Here is a 20550-nt window from a genome sequence, read left to right on the forward strand (position 1 = left end):
CTGTTTTCTCCTCCACAGATGCTGCCGGACCTGCTGAGCTTTTCCAGCAACTTTGTTTAAGTTTCTGATCTTGATATTTTAATACCATGATGACCCCACCTCCTCCAAACCACTCCTGCCAGTTAGGGAACATAAGAAGGTTTAAAATTGAGACCAGGACATTTTATTGTCATATTCTCAACCTTCTCCTTGTCCTGAAGTTATAGATATTGGGGTGTCTACCAATATATCTTCTATGCACGTATGTGTGTAGTAATCTTTACAGTTACTGCATACTGTTAAACTAGTGCAACATTTCAAACAAACAGAACATGGTGGACTCTCCACCCTGCATCTTGCCTCCTGATTCTACATATACCCATTCCTGCCCCAACGCCAATCCTTTCCCCACCTCCCAGCCCATTCCGAACAGCTAAATTGAAATTCGCACGGAAAGTGCTTGATGTGTCCTGGCTGAACTTTGCAAACTCAGCAGAAGCCTGAATTCCTCCTTGTCTGCCTTGCAGCTCAGTCATGACAACAGTCTCTTGTAACATTGCTATCCCAACACATTCTTTTGAAAAAAGGTCGATTATTTTGGATCTAATTACCAAGCTTATGGCACAACATGTTTACACATTCCTGTGTGAGCATTTCACTCTTCAGTCCTAATTACTGATTAACTGTATTATAGTGGCACGATGGCATGGGGGATCAGCAAATTCGTACAAGTCGTAAGCTGTTTTGTGCTGTGGTAGAAGTTGCTTTGACTCAGATGGAAATAGCAGGTTAGTACTGCAGACAGAGTCAGCCTGGGTTGTCAGTGATTACCTCCTTAACAACTGCAGCAGGAAACCTGGAGACCGGGAACACATTCAACCATCCTTTAAGAACAGAATCCGAGAATCAAACAATGCAACGGAGGGCCACTTGGCCACTGATGTCTCATTCAGGAAATTGGGGAGTATCCATCACATTCCTAACTTATGCATTGTAGAAAGTGAACCAAGCTTAGGGAGTCAAGAAGCGAGTTAGCCATCGCAAGATTCCTCATCGCCGACTGGCCCGTGTGGCCACAGCATTTATACGGCTTGTCCAGCACACTTCCTGGTCAATGGTAACCCCCAGGATATTGACAGTGAGAGATTCAGCCAATGTCAAAGGCTGGTGGTTAGGACTCTCTTGGTGGTGGTCACTGCCTGACTTTTGTGTAGCTCGAATGTTACTTGCCTCCTTTCAACCCAAGCCCAGATATTGCTCAGGTTTTGCTGCATATGGACATAGCCTGTTTCAATAACTGAGGAGTCACAAATGGTGCAGAACATTGCGCAATCATTAGCAAATATCCCCACCTCTTACCGTTTGATAATAGGAGGCAGCTGAGGAACTCATGCAGAAATGTGCTGGAGCAGTGATGTGCTCAACCTCCAACAGGCACAACCAATATTCCTGTTTCTGGACATGACTCCAATCAGCAGATCTTTTCACCATTACCTATTCACATCATTTTCCCTTGAGCTCCTTGATGCCACACACAATTAAATGCAGCCTTGATGTGCACCTCTGCACTTCAGCTCCTTTGCCTACATTTAGACCAAGGCTGTAATGAGGTTAGGAACCAGGTGACCCTGGGAGACCAAGCTGAACATCAGTGGGCAGGTTGTTGCTGAGCATGGGTCACTTGATAACACATCGATGACCCCTTCCATCACTTTGCAGATAGTAGAAAGTAGACTGGCAAAGTAGTAATTGCCTGGATTGGATCTGTCCTACTTTTTTGAGGACAGGACATATCTGGGCAACACTGCTCATTGCCGTTTAAATGCCTTGTTGTAGCTGTACTGGAATAGTTTGTCTGAGGGCAGCTGGTTTTCAAGAGGGCAGCGTTGGCACAATAGGTAGTGCTCGGGCTCCTGAGCCTGTGCACTCCAGACCGGTAACAGTCTCTTGTCTCTCTCCTTTTCATCTTCCTTCTTTTTCTTTTCTCTCTTCACTTTCGAGGCCAGAGTGGTGTCAGCGGATAGCGGCCGCAGTGTCAGTGACGTGGATCGGGTCTCCTGGCGGCCATGGCAATGCCTGGAGCGGGGTCTCCTGGCTGTGGTAGGGCTGGTGCAGGGACTTTTGGCAGTGTCGCTCAGGCAGTGGCAGCAGTGGAGCTGGGGTCTCCTGGGGCATCAGTATCATCACTGTCACGCCCAGAGTGGGGACTCTTTGAGGTCTGAAACACCTTGCAGAAGCCCTGGAGCTGTGCTTGAGATCCCAATTTGAACAGAAGATGAACTCGACTTTAAGTAATTTCTTTTTATTCCTTTTGTAACTCAAAATGGCACCGGATTGTGGTGACAAAACACTTTTCATTGTATCTTCCTAGATACATGTGAGAGTAAAATCATTCATTCACAGTTCTGGAACACAAGTGCTTCAATACCATTGCCAGAATATTGTCAGGGCCACAATCTTCGTGCTATCCACTGCCTTCAGGTTATTTCTTCATATCCCACGGAGTGAATAAAATTAGTTGAAGTCTGGTATCTGCAATGCTGGAGACCTCAAGAGAAGGCTGAGATGAATCATCCACTTGCACTTTGAGTATTCCCTACTGTTGAAGCTGTGGATTGTTGTAGAGTCTATTTCTCCTGTTAGTCGCTTAAGGTTGTAAATGATTCAAGCACCACCTTTAGGTGATGCAAATTGTTTAAGAGGAAGCTGTGTCATTCCGAAGCAATGGAAGCTTTTATAATGATGGTAACTGAAAGTTTTCCAAACGAATTGGTAAACTTCGCCATTATTTTTGGTAGTGTCCCAGACATTCATTCTTGAGTACGTCAGGAAGAGTAATAATCCCAAAACTTAGTCAAAAAGGCAACAGAGGAGAGAGTATTTACTGGGGGACTGCAATTGGTCAGGTACCTAATTCAAATATTTAGCAACGAGGAAAAACAAGCACCAAAAGGGAATGATATAAATGGCACAAGGGACTAAAACGTACTGTGACATGTGCTCTCGCTTCAGCCTTAATAGAGGAGTTAGAAGGGAGCATGGGAAACTACCGACGCAGGGTATTGGGCATCATTTTCTTAAAAGTAATTAAAATTAAGTGAAATGAAATAGAGCAGTTGCAGTCCGTATTTGCTCTGGTACTGATTTCACTGCACATGGAATGTGGTGACATCATCAACACATGCACGGAGGTCTGGCATGACCAACTGACATCACTGGCCCCATACGTGCATGCACCGAGGCCAGTGTCCATTTTATCAGCTGTTCGTGTGTTTGGAGTAATTCTTCCACATTTTTAATTGTCCACCAGTTTTCAAGAAGAGGTCTGCATTTATCACGAAACATCCAACGGGCTCAGATGGAGAGCAAATTGTTACATGTATCCAGGAGGGCATTTTGAGACAGTACATTGACAATCAGTCAGAGAGGAGGCCATACTAGACTTGGTATTAGGGAATGAGCCAGGACAGGTGATCAATGTTCCAGTAGGAGAGCATTTCGGGCTTCGTGACCATAACTCCATAAGATTTTGAGTAATCAGGGACAAGGACAAAAATGGCCCTCGGGTGAGGGTGTTTAATTGGGCAAGGGCCAATTACATCCAAAATAGACAAGAACTGGGGCATGTGGATTTGGAGCAGTTATTTGAGGGCAAATCTACACCTGGCATGTGGGAGGCTTTTAAAGACCAGTTGATTAAAGTGCAGGACATGCATGTCCCTGCAAAACTGAAGGACGGGAATTGCAGGATCCAGGAACCATGAATGACAAGGGAAACAGTAAACTTAGTCAAAAGGAAAAAGGAAGCATACATTAGGTCTAGGCAGCTACAAACTAACAAAGCCCTTGAGGATTATAGAGAAATTAGGAAGGAATTTTAATGCAGAATTAGGAAGGCTAAAAGGGGCCATGAAATGTCTTTAGCAAACAGGGTCAAGGAGAATCCCAAGGCGTTTTATGCATATATTTGAAGAAAGAGAGTAGCAAGGAAAAGAGTAGGCCCCCTCAAGGACAAAGGAGGGAAGTTATGTGTGGAACCACAGGAAGTGGGAGAGATCGTTAATAAATACTTTGTATCAGTGTTCACCGAGGAGAAGGTCATGACTGATGTTGAGGTCAGGGATGAGTGTGTGAACACTCTGGAGAATATCAGTATATTCAAGGAGGAAGTTTTGGGTATCCTAAATTGCATTAAGTTAGACAAGTCCCCAGGGCCATATGGGATCTATCCCAGGTTACTGCAAGAGGCAAGGGAAGAAATAGCTGGGACATTAGCAGATATCTTCACATCCTCTTTGACCACAGGTTCCAGAGGACTGGAGATTAGCCAATGTTGTTCCCTTGTTTAAGAAAGGAAGCAGAGATATCCAGGAAATGATAGGCCGGTGAGTCTGACATCTGTGGTGGGGAAGCTCTCTGAAAAGATACTCAGGAACAAGATATATGCATATTTGGAAGAAAATGGACTAGTTAGCGACAGGCAGCATGGTTTCATATGGGGAAGGTCATGTCTCACTAAACTGATCGAATTTTTTGAAGAGATGACAAAGATAATTGATGAGGGAAGAGCTGTGGATGTAGTTTATATGGACTTTAGTAAGGCATTTGATAAAGTCCCACATGGCAGATTGGTGCAAAAACTAAATTCACATGGGATTCAGGGCGGGCTGGCTAGATGGATACAAAACTGGTTTAGTCATAGAAGACAGAGGGTAGCATTGGAAGGGTGTTTTTCAGAATGGAAATCAGTAACTAGTGGTGTCCTACAGGGACTACTCTTAGGTCCTCTGTTGTTTGTAGAATGTACAAATGATCTGGAGGAAAATGTGGGTGGTCTGATTAGTAAGTTTGCAGATGACATGAAGATTGGTGGAGTTGCTAACAGTGCCAACGATTGTGAAAGGATACAACAGGATATAGATAGATTGGCGGCTTGGGCACAGAAATGGCAGCTGGAGCTTAATCCAGACAAATGTGAGGTGATGCATTTTGTAGGATCAAATTTAGTTGTGAAGTATATAGTTAATGGCAGAACCCTTAGGAACATTAACATACAGGTGGATCAGGGCATGCAGGTCCATAGATCCCTAAAAGTGGCAACACAGGTGGCCAAATTGATTAAGAACCCATATGGCATGCTTGCCTACATCGGCCAGGAGCACAGACTATAAGAGTTGGCAAAACATGTTGCAGCTATATAAAACCCTTGTTAGGCTGCATTTGGATTATTGTGTTCAGTTTTGGTCACCACATTACCAGAAGGACATGGAATCTTTGGAGAAAGTGCAGAGAAGGTTCACCAGGATTTGCCCAGTGTCGAGGGCATTGGCCATGAGGAAAGGTTAGAAAGACTAGGATTGTTTTCACTGGAAAGACGGCAGCTGAGATGAGACCTGATGGGAGTCTACAAAGTTATGAGAGGGTTAGATAGGGTGGATAGTCAGAGGCTTCTTCCCAGGATTGAAGTTTCAATTACAAGTGGGCACAGGTTCGAGGTGAGAGGGCAAAAGTTTAAGGGAGATGTGTGAGGAAAGTTTTTCACGCAGAGAGTGGTAGGAGCCTGGAATGAACTACCAGAGGAGGTGGTGGATGCAGGGGCATTGGCGACAATTTAACAGGCATTTGGATGGTTAAATGAATAGGGAGGGAATAGAGGGATATGGACCGAATAAGAGCAGAAGGTTTGTTTTTAGTTTAGTCAGTGCATGATGATCAGCACAGGCTTGGAGGGCCGAAGGGCCTGTACCTGCGCCGTACTTCTCTTTTGTTCTTTTAGTCTCACAGCTCTTTGCACAAGAACCTCCTTTGTCCTTCCTCCAGTGAAAATTCTCGTCTCTGGCCTCTTGATCTCCATTAAACCTCCAACAATGCCATCTCACCACCTCTGAGCCCCAACTCCTTTCCCACATGTATACAGTGACTCTATTTCAATCCAGTTCCATACCACTGCAAGCTCCAACTCTCTCTCTCTCTCACTCTCTTTAATACGCTCCCAACTCTTTCTCCACCAATGGCCCTATTTCTGGTAACCCCTAAGCAGAGGCTGGTTCTATGGAAGTGCTCGAGGAGGTAGTACGGTCACCACCGAGCAAACATCTCTCTACAATAGCAGTCAGTGAAGCACAAAGCTGAAAGGACATCCAGAAAAGTGTGAAATTTAGAGGGTGACATCTTCACAGGTTGTTAGCATTAATGCTCGTGATATTCCTGCCCTCATCTATCACACTCAGACAATACCAAAGGGTCAGCAATCCGAGGTACTGCATGTCAATAAAGTATCTATAAATATATCATAATCCTAAAGAAAGTTGAACAACCAGGGTTCTACAACTGGAGAATGGGTTTTTAAATCTAGAGTCAGAAAGATATATAGCACAGAAACAAACCCTTCGGTCCATCTCGTCCACGCCTATCAGATAACCTAAAAAGTCTAATTCTGTTTGCCAGCATTTGGCCTATACCCCTCTAAACCCTTCCTATTCATATCCCATCCAGATGCCTTTTAAATGTTGTAATTGTACCAGCTTCCACCACTTCCTCTGGCAGCTCATTCCGCACACGCACCAACCTCTGTGTAAAAATATTGCCCCTTAGATCCCTTTCAAATCTTTCCCCTCTCACCTCAAAACTTTGCCCTCTAGTTTTGGACTCCCCCACCCTGGGGAAAAACACCTTGTCTATTTCCCCTATCCATGCCCCTCATGATTTTATAAACTCTATAAGGTCACCCCTCAGCCTCCGAAGCTCCAAGGAAAATAGCCCCAGCCTATTCAGCCTCTCCCTATAGCGCAAACCCTCCAACCCTGGCAACATCCTTATAAATCTTTTCTGAACCCTTTCAATATTAATGACATCTTTCCTATAGCAGGGAGACCAGAACTGAGTACAGTACTCCAACAGTGGCCTCACCAATGTCCCGTACAGGATGCCCCAAAGTGCTTTGTGTACAATGAATTGTCTCAAAGTGATTCATTGTTGTTACATAGCAAACGTAGTCATCAACGTGCACACATCAAGGCTGCCCTGCAGTAATTTGAAGAATTAAAGTTGATCTATTTTTAGTGGTACTGACTGAAGGCTAAACATTAAACTGTTCAAAGGAAAAGTAGGATATTTAACCTTCAAACCTTTTCTTCCTAAAGTCCAGGAATGATCATTCTCTAACGCCTTTCCCTTTCATGCTCCTCATTGATTATCTTGAGCTATCACAGCAAGAGTTTCAGATTGGGCTAGGGCCCCTGGGCAGCATTCACCATTGGACCTTCATACAAACTCTACTACACTTGTGCAAAGATACACACAATGCTGCACATAACCAACAACTGTCTCCCATAGGGAGCTAACTGGTTAAATAACCAGCTTAAATTCAGCAAATAAGGATTTAGATTTAGATTTAAATTTAGGTTTTCATTGTCACGTGTACTCAAGTATGCGGTACAAGAGTACAGTGAAAAGCGTACAGTCGCCACACACAGCGCCATCTTAAGTACAAAGTACCCAGGTACAAAATCTCACTTACAGAAATACAGAAATCAAGAAATAAGTTAAGAAGTTCAGCTCTACAGTCTGCTTAGTAAAGAAGTAGAGAAAAAAAGAAATAAAGTTAAAACGTCAAACGTTGCAGTTCTTTCTTGAGCCATGGGCCTGCAAATGCTGTAAGCTGGCCTTCCCCAAGAGGGCATTTTCTCCCCCCACGTCAGGCATGCTTTCACCTGCACTGGGCGAAAACCCACTCAGGCATGGCAGGCTTTGCCACTGCTTGCAATGCTTTGGCCCCAAGAGCCGCATCGCCATCGCTGCTATCATTCGTCACTGCTGCCTTGTCGCTGACCACCGCTGCTGCCATCCTCCACTGTCGATCACCGCTGCTGCCATCCTCCACTGACGATCACCGCTGCTGCCATCCATCACTGACAATCACCACTCCCGCCATCCGGGCTCGCACACCAGCCGCTGCCATGCTCTGTTGCCACCACTGCTTCCATGGCTTCAGTTTTGCGAATGCTCAAGGTCTGCACTGGGCCTACTCTCCTCCAAGACGGGCTTCCTCAAGGTCCGTGAGATCCGCCACCAATACCATCCGAGTTCAAGTGGTAAGTAAGGAAAATCGGAGAGAAAGATAAACAAAAGAAAAAGGAGTTGGAGCGGACAAGCTCCAGTTTACGCGACTTACTCTGCCGCCATCTTGGTAACAAGGAGGCCATCGCCTGGCTTCAGGAATTTTCTAATTAAAAGAACAGACGCCCTACTTTTGGGAACACTGGGCATACCTCCAAAAAAAAAATGTTGTTGAAGTATGGAGAGAAGTCTTCTCCTCACTGTGCAATTGTGCCATGGTATCTCTGACCCCAACTGGTAGATGCACCGTCACATCTAAAAGACAGCGAGTGTGACAACACAGCACCCCTGATCCTGTGTTAAGGTGTCAATTAGGATTAAACACTCAAATGATTGAATGAATTTGAACTCAGTTGGCAGCTGCAGGAGTTGCCTGGTGGTGACTACCAGCCAAAAAGACCGAGAAATTAGGCATTAAACATGGGAGACAGCTAATAACTATCGAGTGCAAAATAGTGCTCCCCACCCACATTTCAGCTTTTGCTTCACTAAAATTAGCACCTAGAGCAAAGAATAAACATTTTGGTGTTACTTCATATTCCAAAGAATGTGTTCCTCAGGATTCACGTAACTTGAGTTTAAAATGGCATTGACAGTCATCTCAATACTCCAACGTGTTACAAGCTTGTAACACAGTCCTGACAGTGCTGTCTCTGACGTATTAATTCAGCAGTGTGGTGTCGCTAACAATAGCATAGTATCAGTGCTGTAACATTGCTGGAGCAAAACAGCTGACAGGTTCCTGCACACCTCATAATTCACATCTATCTGAGTCACTGCTCTGATACAAAGGTGCACTAAATCGAACATCTTTAATGCCACACCAACTTGATCTGAAAACCTCCAATAGAAGAACATGCAAGAATGCTATTTTCTCTTTCTTCTTCATCAAAATAATGTTGTGACCTCAGAAGGACTTAGCTCACCTACGATTGCATGATACTCCAACTTCATTTTTCCATAATTAGCCCACAAAAATGTCTCAAATTTGACATGTAAAATTATATTGCAAGATTAAAGGCAGAAAAAGTTCTTAGATAACCATCTTTGTTTATTATTATGCAGTGAAGTGAACTCTTCCTCGTCAACTACAAACAGACAATCATTTGGATTATCCCCAAAGATCTCCCACATTCGTGCATGTCCCTTGGCAAGTCAAGAGAAAATGCTTCTGGTTGGATTTTAGTTTTGATTAACTGTTTTATTCATGCAGTTAATGCACAGTACAGTATTCAACCCTTCTGTCTCCCATATATTGCCGATCCAGTCCCTACTCCTACTTTCTCTCCTTTCCAACCATTCTCACTGCTGAGCTCAGTTTACTACCACAGCAGAGCTCCACAAGCAACAACATCCTCATTCAGTAAAATGGTTCGACATATCTTCACCTGAACATAACACCCATTTGTAGCTTAGCCACAATGTCATAACTCTACACAACCCTGTCCTGTTCTGGCATCAAAATAATTTTCCCACCCCATGACCCCTCCCCTCCACCATTCAAAAACTCTTCTAGACATTTTCTAAAGGACTTCTTTCAGATTTTCAGGAGCCACATTGTGCATTAGAAGTCTTTCTTTTTCCTCTTCAAATCATCATCAAATTCCCTTTTGAGTCTTTTCTTCATGTCATGATTTATTTTATTGTCAGTCACATTAAATCAGAGTCCTCCAGTTCTCACCCTGCTACAATGGGAACAGCTTTTCCTCTGTTTGCTCTGTCCAGATCCCTATCACTTTTGCACCTTTATATAATCTCTTCTCCAAGGAGAACAACCTCAGCTTCTCTAACCTGTATTGTGGAAATGTCTCATCTCAAGATTCATCGTCGTAATCGATTCTGCATCCTCTCTAATACCAACGTACAGTCCAATCTGCAATGGATGTTTACCTTCACCCAACAAACACCCCACCTCCAGAACAGGCAATAAAAAAAACACACAATCAAAAAAGAGAAATTGTCTCATTCAATTTGACAAACTGACGACGGTTACTGAATTTGGTTATCAGGTGTAGAAAGTTACAAATAAATGAATAGTGTTTTCTCATTGTCACTTGATTCAGCAGTGATTTCTCATTGTCATTTGGTTCAGCAGTGAAATGCCTGAGAGACCTGGAACTATATATGAAAAAAATGCATCATCTGGGTTTTATTGTTTCTGCTGGTTCATTGCACAGAGCTTGAAGTTGGTACTCCTTTTGAATATGCCACTGTCTTTCTGAATAAAAAGAAATAGGCTCCATAAAAGCCACACAACTGCTCAGAAAGCTGCACAGCAAAAGCAAACTTCCAAAGCCCAACACTGCCACCAGTCAGGACAGAGTTATCTGATTGCAGCCGTCTGTTAGCTGGGCAATACAACTAAACTCATAGCATAGAGGGAAGGCAAGTCAACTGAAGTCCCCATTTGTGATTAGTATGGAAACAGGAATACGTTGATTTGCGCATTCTCAAATTACAATCTCCATCCCGGGTCGGCTGCTAGACAGTCCACAGGTCCCATCACTTTCATCCAGTTCAAGCCTGTCCTCGCCTCTCCTCACAGGCGTACCAGTGATTGGGGATCTTCCTCAACCCATAACTCTTGACCTTTCATGTGCACTCTCACTTTCTGAAGCTCAGCGTACCATGGGGATCTGGCTTTGATTGCCCCTCTCTTTCCAGTCTTCTTACTTTGGGGAACATCTACTATTCCTAGTATTTCGAGCTTGCTATCAATTACAGTGTGAACAACATTCCAAATAATTGCACAGTAACATACCTTAGACGGAACATAAAAAGGGGCCTGTGATTTGGACTCTATTCTCTACCACAACAGACATGATCTAGGGGTCATACTATCAGAAGGTCCTCAGTTCTCCAGAGAGATGAGCAAAAAATCTAGGTTGACATATAGTGTAATATAGAACAGTACTACACTGTTGCGAGTGTAATTGAGATGTCTACACGCTTGTACTGATTAAAAGATCCCTTGACTATATTCAAAGAGGAGGCAAGATTTTTCTGATATCATTCCAAAAAAGTTGATCCTTAAATGAACATCTCAAAAGTTGATCATCTGGTCAGCGATAGTAGGAACTGCAGATGCTGGAGAATCCGAGATAACAAGGTATACAGCTGGATGAGCACAGCAGGTCTATGAAACATCAGCTTTCCTGCTCCTCTGATGCTGCTTGGCTTGCTGTGTTCATCCAGCTCTACACCTTGTTATCTCTTGATCATCTGGTCATTTGGTTTCATACTGTTTGTGGGAGCTTGATGCATACAAATTGGCTGCCTCATTTCATACATTACCTTAGTGTAGACAACTTTAATTTTTTTGTCTGAAACATGCTTTGCAACATTTGCTGGTCATGAAAGGTGCTCCATAAAGTCACAACTTTCTTTCTCTGATTATATAGATGATACCGAGGAGAAATTGATATTGTATGAAAAATATGAAAATGTAATCAGAGACGTTCTGAGGTACCCATTCCTCCCTTGACACTTAATCCAGAAAGTTCTAACACACATCACACAATGTATGGTATTTGAACCCGACAGATTGATGGGTGCCACCAATTTAAGATTTGTTTTCAAAGGCTCACATAACAATGTAGTTTTTGTCTTTCCCTACAGGGAGTTGCTATCATGGCGAACTGATAGAACAGCAGCTAAGCACAGCGCTTAGAGTGAGAAATTTTCATATTACGTCCACTTGAACTGTAAGAAATACATTGCAGCACAACTACAGAACTTGCCATTCCAAATTTACTTGCTATCAGAAAACACTTTCCTGACAATATGACATTTTTTTTCTGCGTAAGATATGCAATAATTTAAATTAAGAAAAAGAAAAACCACAAGCTGGAAACTTAAATCCCAAAAAAAACTGAATTATTAGATTATCTAATTAAGACTACTGGACTAAGAAAATTGAAATAACAGTCCAAAATTAGAATTTAGATGATCACAGGCTTGTCAGACAAGGTTCTCAATACACTGAGATGGCAGACCAACTTACCCTCGAAAAGCCTCGAAATTGGGGAGACGAAATGCAGACTGGGCAATCACTTTGCAGAACACCTACATTCTGTTCGCAAAAATAACCCTTTGCCTGCCACTTCAATACACCACCACGTTCCCTGGCCAACATTTCTGTCTCAGGCTTGTCACTGTGCTCCAGTGAGGCTCAGTGTAAACTGGAAGAATAGAATCTCATTTTCTGCTTGGGAACACTGCAGCCTTCTGGACTCGCTATCAAGTTCAATAATTTTAGGGCAACTTCTCCCATGTCATTTCCTGAACCCCCATACACCAGACATTGTCCTCACATGGACTGCTTTACAACAACCCACTGTCAGCCACAAATGGTCGCATTAGCAGTGTGTGATCCCTCATGCTGACCTTTTCCCATTCTTTTGTTCGCGCAATTGTCATTCTGTATCACTAGCTCCATCTTCACCTACTGTTTACTCCTCCCCGCACCCCATACCCCATCATCAGCATATATACCAACCCTTTCCTGACTGAAATTGGTTCTGAAGAAGGATCACTTGACCTGAAACATTAACTCTGCTTTTCTTCCATAAATGCTGCCAGGCCTGCTGAGTTTTCCAAAAAATTCTGTTTTTTTTTTGAATATTGTGTCTTGTGACAGACTTCTTTCCATAGATTAACAAAATATGTTATTTAATGATTCAAGACTTTGATTTTTGCACTACATTGTCTACTCAAAGAAAGAAACCTTCAAAAAAAATGAACGCTGTAGGTAATGTTACTGCATTACTGGCTCAACTGATAAAAGGGAGTGTCTGAGAAGTCAAAAAGGAGGCCATGAAAACCAAAATGTAACCCTCGAGAAAATCTCAAGTAAAAAAAAAGCCGTTTTGTACCCTATTGTCAAATAGTGGTAATAGTGTTGGAGTAATTTGCCTCGAAAGATATATCATAAAGTAATATTGCGCAACTTTGGAAATGTATTGGTCTGAGTCTAATTTCTCTTACAATGAATTAATGTTAATGAACTTATCAAGTTTTATCACACCATTGCCCAAAGTGGGATGGAACTCCTGAACTGCAATGTTACACTTGAATAAGCTCAGTGTGGATTCAGAATGGCTGCCTTGCCTTAATGTCATAGAGTGAAGGTAGGTTGAGCAGGGGAGGGGTACAGAGTTGAGGGAGGAAGGGAGAAAACACTTTTTTCTCTTATCCATTTGAAAGAAACCAAGATGTATATATGTGCACATTGCTTACTACTTCCAAACATGAAGAGATCAGACCATAAAACCATAGGACACAGGAGCAGAATTTAGGCCATTCAGCCCATTGAGTTTGCTCTGCATGGCCGATAACTTTCTCAACCCCAATCTCCTGTTTTCTCTCCGTAACCCTTGATCTTTTTGACAATCAAAAACCTATCTATCTCTGTCTTGAATACACTCAATGACACGGCCTCCACTGCCTTCTGTGGCAATGAATTCCATAGATTCCATTAACAGCAAGAAATAAAAATGGGCTTGTGTTTTGGTTAAATACAAGTATGTCCCAATGAAATTATGAAAGCAAACAACACTCTAGTTAAGTTGCTTTGAGTTACTATTTTGTGCTATTCTTATTGCTTTGCAGATAATAATGAGTGCAGAAATAAGGCTAATCCCAATGCTGCAATCAGAATTCTCACCCTGAATTGTCACAGAGAAAATCTTACTTATGTATATACTTAATGTATACAAATGCACTGACATAGAGATGTCTGCAAATACGTGCACACATGCGTAAACAGAATGCATATGTACACACATACACAAATATAAATGCATATACACATTTGTATACAAAGATGTGTACATATGTATATTTCACATACACACATATACATCGCATATATGAACACAGATGTATTTAGCTAATATCACATTTTCATATTCATGTATATATAGATATATAAAAACCTTTTCTTTCCTTATTCATATGCATGAAGATCTACATACATGCCAATAACAGGTATATGCACATGTATGCATCCATGTACGCATATGCTTATTCACAAACCCATGTGTCCACAGAGGAATAGGTGCATATACACATTTGTACTGTGTATATAGATGTAGTGACATAAATGTTTATAAATGCACATAAGCATATATACATACACATGTACACAGACATTAGATATCTGAACATTCTCTATACGTATTGATATATAAACTAATAGACATTGCATTTTTGTACATATATAAACATAGGCACAAACTGACAAGTTAATGGTCAACATGTATTTCGTTAAACAATCACGGGGCAGTGTACTATGCGTGAGGCAGATAAGATCGAAAGGGTACACGCAAATATTAAAGGCACGGTACGTGGTCTGAATGATATCATAGGCATCACTCCTGATGCTGTGATGCATTTCAATGTAAATGGAACTTCTATTTCTTTCTAAATCAGGCTTCAATATCAACGGACAAGCCACGATGGAATAACAATACCAGGTAATACAGAAGAAAAAAATCTAAAGCAATCACACAGCGAGACGATGATATCGAACCTCAATCTTTTTTCTCTGTCGAAAGCTCACTGGGTCCCTCTACATTTTAACTTACAGTCTCAACCCAGGTTATTAAAAAAAAACACATTAATACCTCACACTGCCAAGATGCGTTCAATGTATAACTTTACATAAAAGACACGTACTACGGAATAAAATGTGACTTTACTCAAACGACTTGTTTTTACCACGACTGAGCTTTCGGATTGCCTTGTATCTCTGGAACAGCAAACAGACACACATTGATGGGTTAAAACGCTTAAAAGTCGATTGGCTGTGTAGTATTGTACAACCTTGCTGTTTATCCGTTTTGCTGTCTGACACACTGTTAAGTCGCCTACATTGTCGCCTCCAGTTGCTCCCGGTGTAATGTTGCAACCCGCAGTAAAACAACGCCACCGACTGCAAACACAGCCAGCCCCCAGGTTACTCTGAATTCATTATTCCACTACAATACATGCTTGCTCCCGCTAAACCATTTACAATGTTTCCCAAATTATCCTTCAAGTGACATGACACTACGCATTTTGCCAACTTCACTCAACCGTCGATCTTCTCCGTATTGTGTCAACTTATGTAACGACATGGATACAATTTTCCCTGTGAACACGTGGAAGAAATCTCTACTGTACCAGTAGAAAATCACAATCATTGCCTCCTACCTGTTTCCAGAGATCTGCAGGATGTTTTTTTCTTGTCGTCCCTTCCAAAGGAAAGATTTGCTCTCCTTTTATTATTTCACTCTTAGTTGGACAATGTTTCTGTTGCCGTGCTCATCTTTTTTGTTTCTTTCCAGAATATAAAATGTTTCCCATGTTGCCTTCCTCAGAATCAGTCTCTCTCTCTCTGTTACCAATACCCTGGCTCTGTCTCTCTAGGTACTGGAGATCTGTTGTGAAGGAAATCTCTTCTGGGTTGCTGACGTCACGTCAGTCACAGCAACAACTAAAACACGGCATCCAAAATAATGAGGAAAGTGAAGGAGAGAGGGGCCAACTGCATCAACACCCGGAGTTCTCTGCTTCTCCTGCCCTCTGCCTGCGACTCCTCGGTGGCTCTGCTCCCTGACCCACCGACCGCAGTGTGCCGGCGTTCCTCCGAATAATACACACAGAGCAAGAGCTTAGCAACTGCACCCATCCTGCATTCGGCCGTTCACACAGAGGGAAAGAGTGTTCTGTTTTTATTTGTTTTATTGATTCGAGGAATGTGGGCTCCTCTGGGGCCGGCGTTTAATGCCCGCACGTAGTTGCCGTTGAGCACGGGGTGGTGAGCTCCCGACTTGGTCCTCCGCAGTCCATATTAAGGACGGATTTCCAGAATGTTGACCCAGTAGCATACGTTCCTAAACAAGATCATGTATGGCTTCATGGGGAACTTGCAAGCGATGATGTTCCCATGTGTCTTGTTGTCCTTGTCCTTCCAGATAGGTTTGGAATGCAGGCACCTTGGTGAATATCTCTAATACATGCTGCTACTTCTTAGTGTTGATGGTGGAGGTAATGGGAGTTTGTGGATGTGGTGCCAATCAAGCAGCCGCTTTGTCCCGCACAATGTCGAGTTTCTTGAGTATTCCTGAAACTGCACTCATACAGGGAAGTGGGGAGAGCTCCATCACACTCCTGATGGAGTATGCAGGGAAGTGTGAAGTTATTCACTCTACTTGTAAGAATAAAAATAGCAGAATATTGTGTAACAGGTGTGACGCTTGTAAGTAGGTGCCAGTTAACTCAGGTGACTAGACAACTGGTTTGAGATGCAGTGTGATGTCAGCACTTTGGGTTCAATTCCTTTACCAGCTAAGGTCACTATGACGGTCCTGCTTTCGCAACCTCACCCTTTCCCTGAGGTATGGTGACCATCAGGTTAAACTTACCCAACAATGTATAACATTGCCCGTATATGTCTTGTACACAAAAACAGCACAAATACAACTTGGCCAATTACCACCCCATCAGGCTAATCTTTGTAGAGTCATACAGCACAGAAACAGACCCTTTGGTCTAACTTTACATGCCGATCAAATTGCACAAGTTAATCTAGTCCTGCTTGCCTGCATTTGGCCTATATTCCTCTAAACCTTTCCTATTCATATACCTGTTCAAAAGTCTTTTAAATGTTGTAACTGTAGTGTAATTGAAGGTGTCTTTAACAGCACTATTAAGCAGCACTTACATAGCAATAACCTTCTCCCTAATACTCAGATCAACTTCCACCAGGGCCACTCAGTTCCTGACATCATTTCAACTCAAAGCCTGTGCGCTATCTACAAGGCACACATCAGAAGTGTAATGGAATACTCTGCATGGATTTTGCTCCAACAACACTCAGGAAGCTTGACACCACCCAGGACAAAGCACCCATCTTTGATTGGCACCACATCAACAAGTATCCATTCCCTCCACCACCAATGTTCATCAGCAGCAATGTTTGCCATCTACACATCCCCACTTCAGAAATTCTTCACAGCTCCTTAGAGAGCACTTTACAATCCTACAAAGAATACTGTCCAGAAGGACAAAGGCAGCAGATACATGGAAACACCAACATGTTCAAGATCCCCTCCAATGTGTTGACTATCCTGACTTGGAAATATATTGCAATTCCTTCAGTGTCACTGGGTCAATATCATGGAACTCCCTCCCTAACAGTTGGTCTACCTCCACACAAGGGACTGCAGCAGTTCAGGAAAACAGCTCACCACTACCTTCTCAAGTCCAATTAGGGATGGGCAAATAATGTGATATATTAGCCAGTGATATCTACTTCCAATGAAAGATTAAAACAAAAATACTCCTCCCAGAGTTGAATTTCATGAGCCTTCACGACACAATAGTTCAGCAATGATCTCATCAAAATTCTGTTCAATTTTTGCAAGCTTTTTAGCTTGCTGCGTCAGCATATTGACTTATTCAATTCTTTATTCTATACAAGCGCGCTCAAATTTCTTTACTCTTTTAAATGTTACAGTGTATTTAAAAAGAATTAAATAAAGTTATCATAGCTCCTCTCTCTCATGAGAGAGAGGCATGATTGATGGTGCGTTTAACCTGAGGGTCACCATACCTCAGGCAAGGGGTGAGGTAGCGAAGGCAAATCTTTCATGGTGACCTCAGATGATACAAGAATTGAACCCACACTGTTGGCATCATGCTGCAACCTAAGCTAGTCACCCACCCCACTGTGCTAACTAGTGTTGTAGCTATGCTGGAACAGCTCAGTTAGGGACATGGCAAATCCTGGCGCATACATATTCAGTACCATTGCTGGATTTGTGGATGCTTCATCATTGAGTATATTTAAGTCTGGATTAGACAGACATTTGGTGTCTTGGGAGAACAAGGAGTGTATGAAACAGGCAACAAGGTGTAGTTGAAGGTTGAAATCAGCTATCCTTGTATTAAATGGTGAAGCGTGGCCTATTTCTGCTCCTTCATTCATTCACGGGATGAGGGCATTGCTGGCTAGGTAGTATTTATTGTCCATCCCTAATTGCACAGAAGGTAGTTAAGAGTCAACAACTTTGATGTGGGTCTGGAGACACATGTAGGCCAGACCAGGTAAGGATGGCAGTTTCCTTCCTTAAAGGACATTAGTGAACCAGATGGGTTTTGCCCCAACAATCAGCAATGGATTCATGATCATCATCATCATCAGACCCTTAATTCCAGATATTTATTGAATTCAAATTCCACCATCTGCCATGACAGGTTTTGAACCCGGGTCCCCAGAATGTTGTCTGGTCTCCAGATTAACAGTCCCTCGATAATACCACTAGGCCATTGCCTCCCCTTCTACGTCTTGTGCTGCTGACGGGCCAAAATGCTGGCTCACATTGAATATTCACTCCATCACTGTGGCAGAGCATCTGACCATTTATCTCACTGTTGTTTGGGCAATTTGGCTGACTTATTTCCCCACAACAGCGAAGCCAAAAATGTGAACAGGGACTTATATGTATTTGCTTTAATCAGAGTTGCGTTGAGTTTTTCAAAGTATTACCCTAACTCTCAGACTTAGCACCAGGGAGTCAGCAAAGTAACCATGATCCACTCAGTGGATTGCAGAGACACAGACCCCCTGACCGAGAATCACGTCATCTGGACACCCAACCATAGCCCATTTCCTTGATTAGTTTGAGAGGCTGCGTTTGATTTACGTTCATTTTCAAGTATAACTGTTTATTTACTTTTCGTTCCCCCCACTCTGCATTGCCATGTAAGCTGCTGGCACATGGCGAAGGTGTGAAGTTGACCATACAGCAAGATGAGTTATAAAGCAAGGCCGGGTAGGCTGGGACTTTTTTCACTAGAGTATAGAAGTTGAGAGCTGACTTTATAGAGGTTTATAAAATCAAATGGGATAGAGATAGGGTTAATGGGAAGTGTCTTTTCCCTAGGATGGGGGATTTCAAGTCTACGGGGCATATTTTTAAGGTGAGCGGACAGACATTTAAAAAATGACATGAGGGGCAAAATTTCTCACAGAGGCTGGTTCTCGTGTGGAATGAACTTCCTGAGGAAGTTGTAGATGCGGGTACAGTTGTAACTTTTAAAAGTCGTTTAGATATGTACACGAATAGGAAAGGTTTGGAGTGATATAAGCCAGGAGCAGGCAGGTGAGGCTAGCTTAGTTTGGGGTTATGTACAGCATGGACTGGTTAGACCAAAGGGTCTGTTTCCATGCTGGACGACTGTATGACTCCATGTCTGACATTAACACGGTGTTTAGCAAGCCTTAATCCCCATCAATTGACACACCTCACAACTGCCTGTCGAGAATCTCACTATGTCACTTGTGAAAAGTATAAAAGATGGAGTGAGATGATTTTGATGTTGAGATGGGTCTCGTCAAACTTTTCATCTGGTTCTGCCACACACAGCCCACATTGCTCAGACCCATATTTGATTCTGTCGTATATTGGCTCTAAAATGCAGTATGTACTCTGATTGTACTGAAATCATGCACTGTTCAAATGTTAGTTCTCTGTTTCACTACAAAAAAATGGAATTCTCTCTCTTTTACTAAGAAAAATTGGAATACTTAAATAAAAAATAAAACAAAATTTGGAAACACGCAGGTCAACCAGCAACTGTGCAATACACAGTCAAACCATCAGGTGTATATTTTTCTTCCAGATATGTCACATTAACTGCCAAAACAGAATGGAATCAAGTGCACAGACTATAGGGCCTCGAGAAAGTGCAAAATTCTAAATATAACAATGGAATACTGTTCAATGCTGTTCAATGGGGCACTCTTATCCACCTGAATTACAATTGTAAAATTATTGATACTGAGTAGGCCAAACGAGAAGGCAAAATAATTGAAAGTTTTATTTATTTAACTGATTTTTCTAATCAACCTGTTCCTGACTTGAACCCAGGCCTCCCAGTCCAGGGGTAGGGACACTTCCACCGTGCTACAAGAGGGCCCCCAATGTCAGTTTTATAAATACTGGTGTTGGCTAGTCTTTATAATTGGATAAGGATAGACGCTACACATGGTTGCATCGAGGTATTGTGACTATTGTCATTAGGTAAATTATTGGAGAGGAAACAAGTCTAGCACATCCAGAATTGAAATAATATAAATACTATCAGCCTCAAGGGCAGAACAAGAGTTGACTGATCAAATGCTATTATCTGATGTTATAACTGGCTAATTGTTCGCTGGTCAGTTTGAGACAACTGGAAGGAAAGATTGGCCAGCTGAAGACATATTCAGAGTTGCAGTATGAGAGGAAACTATCAATTCCTGATCACAATTACTAATTATCTCTCTTCATTGCTACAAAATTCTAATAGTACCACTAATTGATCAGCATTGAAGAAAATGTAAAGAGATGACAAACCAAGATCATTCTAAGATGGCCGCAGCAGAGCAGCACCATTTGGGCCCAGACCCTGAGCTCAGGGCTC

General features: G+C 42.4%; 1 protein-coding gene across 3 annotated transcripts in view; it reads right to left on the bottom strand.

The window, feature by feature from the left end:
• Positions 1–15552, bottom strand: part of fam135b (family with sequence similarity 135 member B) — a 350061-nt gene extending 334509 nt beyond the window's left edge. For all 3 annotated transcript variants that reach the window (XM_048596063.1, XM_048596062.1, XM_048596064.1), the window contains exon 1: positions 15292–15552. The gene's annotated coding sequence lies outside the window, so the exon portion shown is untranslated. The remainder of the gene's footprint in view (positions 1–15291) is intronic.
• Positions 15553–20550: the final 4998 nt, after the last annotated feature.

Source organism: Rhincodon typus, chromosome 4, assembly GCF_021869965.1.
Source record: "Rhincodon typus isolate 14 chromosome 4, sRhiTyp1.1, whole genome shotgun sequence".
Classification (NCBI taxonomy): Eukaryota; Metazoa; Chordata; class Chondrichthyes; order Orectolobiformes; family Rhincodontidae; genus Rhincodon; species Rhincodon typus.